The 5,511-nt window shown below is 29.1% G+C and overlaps 1 protein-coding gene across 2 annotated transcripts in view; it reads right to left on the bottom strand.

Moving 5' to 3' along the window:
- Positions 1–1,787, bottom strand: part of LOC108693821 (Golgi integral membrane protein 4-like) — a 16,080-nt gene extending 14,293 nt beyond the window's left edge. The window contains exon 1 of one of the 2 annotated variants that reach the window (XM_018202973.1): positions 1,382–1,787. The gene's annotated coding sequence lies outside the window, so the exon portion shown is untranslated. Of the gene's footprint in view, positions 1–1,123; positions 1,349–1,381 lie in introns of those variants that run through there. The other variant, XM_018202974.1, reaches the window with a different exon arrangement.
- Positions 1,788–5,511: the final 3,724 nt, after the last annotated feature.

The following is a 5,511-nucleotide window of genomic DNA, read 5'->3' as shown; positions in this document are numbered from 1 at the left end:
TAAAACATGAAACAAATAAAAACAAAGTATCATAAAAATTAGAATGTTTTGAATCATTAACATTTCTTAATTATAATTTTGAAACATAATTTGGCTAACAACTGTAGAAGAATAAAAGTATGTATTTAAGTAGTATGTTTTTTAATTTCTTTTTTAGATATATATTACAATTTTATTTATAAAAATATGTAATATAAGAGATATATAAATATTCATATGTAATATAGAAATATATAAATATTCACATTTTAACGCAATGAATTAATTCAAGATAATCAATAAAAAAAACAATCCTCGGAGATTATTATGCGTACGTCATATTATGCGACGCAATAAATAATTTTGCGCCAATAATCTTAATTCTTATTAAACTTATTAAATATAAATAATTACAGCTCCAGCTGTACATTAAGTATAAATGGTTATTAAAAAATTGCTATAAAAACGTGGCTTATTATACATCATGTAAGATAACGTGAGAAACATAAAAATAAGCTCATAAGATTAACTTTATCACGACGCAACAACAATAGCATAACATAAAACGATGCAGGAATTTCTAATGTTCTTTTCCGCGCGAGAACCACGCGTTTATAGGATTATAGGATCAGAATGGCGAATACTTCGGTCTCTCTTAGAAACATCGACTTTAATCTTCATTAATAGAAACGAAGTCGTAATCGTATCGTATAAAGCCATATAGTGAAAAGAGATTCTTCCAATCGTTACAGAAATCCATATTAATCTGGTCAATAACAACAGAAATTATTTATTATTTGAATATTAAAAGCACTAAACAACAATGCCTTTAATTCTCAAAAAATAAGTAATTTCCAATATCAAATTATTGTACTTAATTTCTAGTAGCAGTGAACGACTAGAAGCACTAAATAACGAAAATACTCAAGTGCTCGATTTTATATTACACTTTTTTAAGCAGTTCAGTGCTTTTAATATTCAAAATAAGTAACTTAATGCTAGAAATTATTTGAATATTAAAACACACAACTTCAAAATAAATAATTAATTAATTAAACTATTATTTATTTCAGTATTAAATTTCTAATGACCAGCAAACACGTATCATCGCGTTATCAGGAAGATCCGCGAATATTTTGCTTACAAAAGTTAACCTCCAGCTGTTGTCAGTGTCTCCACAGTTGCAGTGAAGTGAAACAAACATCCATACGACTCCGTGGTTCATCAAGTGCACTGCGTTTATAAGAGGTAACCACAATCATCGACATGACGCGTATGATGCGACGGAACGCGTGAACGGTAAAAAAAAAAGGAAAAAAAAAGAAAGATATTCTTGTGCATCCACTCGCGTCGCGTCGCCTCGAGGGAGATCATCAGCACTCGGAGAACACGTATGACGTACCTCGTGTGCCCGGCGTATGTACGACGGCGAGCCGCGCTCAGCTCTCCTTCATCGCCACGCGCGTGCCAGCGCCAGCGTCAGTGTCGTGCTAGCGTCCTCGTCCTCGTCGCTGTCCCGGTCGGCGAAATGGCGACGATGCGTCGCAACGCGCGTGCGAACGGTGACTGTCGCAGCTGACGGCGGCAGCGGCGACGGCGGCGGCAGCGACTCCACGCAATCGTGCTCGCGGAACGCGATGGCGGCGACGGCGCGACGCGGCACCACGTTCGCATAGATGCAAGTCGCGATCGTTGGAGAATACAATGTGCGTGTCGCTCCTCTAGAGATATGTAAACGGAAGGAGAGATGATTTCAGATGATCCCAGATGATCCCTCTCAACAAGGATCGCGCGAACGCCGCGCCAGCGACTCGATAGACTCGACTCAGTCGCGACAGTCGCGATCGCGATCATGGTGACTAACTCGGCGCGGAAGCATTCCGCACGCGCGATGATTGGTTGGCGACGGCGGCGACGCGCTAATGGACGAATGATCGTCATAGACATGCGACTTATCGGCGAATGAGAGATCGAGCGGATAACTTCACGGTGTAGTATACATGAAAATTATAAAAGTGAGCAATGATTACTAGATATTGACCAATTAAATTATGAATATTCTAGTAAATTTGTTCACTTTTGTAATTTTCACTTCATTTCAAGATACACAATCGACCCCCAGGCCGGAATGCAGTGATTCTCATTCCAGTGTGCGTCGGACATTTTTTAGGATTGCGAAATATAATTAACAATTTCGATGACTTTGACTTATGCTTATTCTTACCAATATAAATTAACTTTAATTTTGGTTCAATTTACTCTTTTTCTAATCCTAACTAGAAAAAGATGAAGAATTAATTAAATCAAGATTAAAATTGGAATGAATGGATAGAAATTATATTCAGTTCCATTTATGACCTATGTAGATTAACTTTAATTTAAATTCATTTACTCTATCTTTTTCTAGTTTTAAAAATTAGAATTAGAAAAAACGGACATTATTCTGCAACAATTAAACGATGACACTTAACGATGACTTCTCTACTCTTTATTATATATGATAAGTCATTTGTGTTTGGATCAATTGTCATCACTTTCTAGAATACAAACTAATTAACAGTAACATTTATCATGATTTATAATTTCCTACTCAACAATGTAATAACTGTTATACATATACGACATATTTTATATTGTTGAGTGAGAAATTATTAATAATGTTAGTTTATGTTCCGTGAGTTTTACAAGTGTATAAAATTAAATTAAATTATTCTTATATATGCAAATGTTAAAATGAATATTAAATTATTCTTATATATGCAAATGTTAAAATGAATATTAAACTAGCATGTTTAGTATTTGTAAAGTTGTATTTTAAAGAAAAGAAAGAACCATTATTATTAAAGACTATTATTAGGGCCATAGCACATAAAAAAACTTAAGCAGTAAAACGTAAGCAATAGTCAATTCAACGTATAATATTAATTTCCTTACTGCTTACATTTTACTGCCTTACGTTTTTTATATACCTTAGAGTCCATTATCATAATAATTTAAAAATGAATTAAAAATTTTAATTGATTTGAATTTTTAATTAATTGAAATTTTAATTCATTTAAATCATTAAAATGCATACTTTGGTAGTATTCATGATCTATTTTCATTCTTTTTTTAAAATTCAATGAGATGATAAAACTTTTTTTACATTCAATTGAAAAACTGCATTTCCTATTCAAAATTTTGAATTGAGCAGATTCAAAATACTGCATTTAAAAAACTGCAATCTTTTTAAGACTAAAGGACACAAAAATGTGCTTCATGCAATTTCTTTAAATGAATAAAAATGCATGGGAAAATGATTTGTTTTAACATTCGCAAATGTACTTCTGAAAATCATTTATACCATTTCAAATCATTCTCGTTTACTAAGATTAAAAATTATATTGACTGCATTCAACAGAGAAAATTGATCAGTGAACGTTCAATAAATTCTTTTATATTATCGGTTCTTGTGTTTAGTCCTTTGAGCGCTGGATTTAAGTATAAGAATTATGCTAACGTATGAATCATTGAACGCTCAGTTTTTTCTCTGCTGAATGCAGTCATTATTAAATCAGATACTCCTAGTCGTATTTCAAAGAACAATAATAGGCAGGATATGAATAATCCAATCATGTACTATCTATAAGAATAGTTTCAAGTAAAATTTAAAATAAAATTATTATAACTATATTTACATAATCCTCAAATTATAATCTTTTTTCCTATACATTAAATAACAAAATAGATAATATCTATTCAAATATTACTTACTTAATAATAGTGTATTACCAATTAATATTGATTTATTTTATTGAGTTATTAGATATATAAGTCATTAACGTATTAATTTTAGCATTGAACTCAATAAACTTATTTAATATTTTATGATTTTTTTTAATATCATAACATATAATTTTTGTTATTTCTCTCTTAATATCTTAAATTTTTAATAAAATTATTTTTAATCGGGTGAATAAAATCTAGTATCATTCATAAATAAATAATGGGAACTTCTGCAAATTTTATGGGCACCAAATATGGCATGGTAAGCAGTGTTAAATAAAATATTAATCTATATTTTAGGATAATAAAATCAAATGAAAAGTAAGATGCATGTTTCAATATTTAATTACAGTACTTTCTATTATCAGCATTATGTACACAGAATATATCCCAGTTTTTTATCTATTGATTTTAGAATATATTTAAATAAAATTTAGCTATTTTAGCACTAGTTGGAAAAAGAAAGAAATGTTATAAATATTTAAATATATTACGATAAACATAAATGTAAAAATCTATATTCACTTATTGAGATATTTAAATCCAAAAATAAAAGCCTTTCATTTTCATAATATAATTTTAATAATATAACGCTAAGAAGCTAAATTTAAAGCTACAGTTATACGTGAAGAAGCTAAAATTATATGGTTAGGTGTATACTCTCCTATAGCATACGAAATATTGCAGCAATATTGTAGCAATATTTTTTTGAAAGATTGTAATATTTCATAAACATTACAATATTATAGCAATATTATAGCAATATGTAAAATATAAATATTATTATTACGCAAAAATAAAATATTGTTTTAACATTATGCAATATTTCAATAATTATTCTAGTAATAATTATTGTATTAATTGTTAACATATTATTGTTTAGCATTATATTTCAAAATACATACAATAAAGTTATGATTAAAAAAAAGTTATGATCAAAAAATATTTGGAGGTCCAAAAAACACATCCAAGGCTATATTCCGATTCCCATTCGAGTGGCATCCAAATATTATGTTAAATACAAAACAAGATATTTAACATGATATGATACCCGGAGAATACCCGTGAGAATCCAAACACGCTTCAAAAAAGATTGAGAATTTCTAGGAGACTTGCTAACTCGATGTGCGTTGCGCAGGATTTTTATAGGATTCCTTCTTAAAGGATCCCTGGACATTTTCTTCTTACGAAAAGCGTATCCCTCTAGTGACGGGGTCGCATATTTATTTACTGAATTGTAATATATTGCAACAATATATTGCAATATTCTCTGCAAAATATTAAAATATTTTTTTTTACAATATTTTAGCAATATTTCGTGCTGTAGGAGCTTTTTCAGTTATAAATGTGTTTAGCTGGAAAATATATACATGTAATTTTATATTATCTAATTATAAGACCTAATTTGTTAAATTTTGAACAATAAATTATTATATTTTGTAATTTAAAAATCCTCAATAAAAATTTTAAATTTTTTTATTATTTAATAATCCTTTTTTAATTTTTCATTTTCTTCTTTTCCAAATAAATAACTTTAAAAAAAATAAAGAAAGAAAGAAAGAAATAAAGAACTTTAACTGGTTGAATTTCTTATGTCTTATGTGTTATGCGTTATGCAAGAGCTCTCCACTTAAAATTAAATTAACTTAAACGAGTCTTAAATCAGTATCAAATTGAATATTGAGATTGAAAATTGAAAGATTGAAATTCGACCAATCAAAACAAAAAAAGAGCTAAAATTTTTTTATTGGTTCTTATTGATCAAAT

The sequence above is a fragment of the Atta colombica genome, unplaced genomic scaffold (assembly GCF_001594045.1).
Source record: "Atta colombica isolate Treedump-2 unplaced genomic scaffold, Acol1.0 scaffold11, whole genome shotgun sequence".
Classification (NCBI taxonomy): Eukaryota; Metazoa; Arthropoda; class Insecta; order Hymenoptera; family Formicidae; genus Atta; species Atta colombica.
Note: the sequence above shows the minus strand (reverse complement) of the source record. Positions and strands in the feature narration are given on the sequence as shown.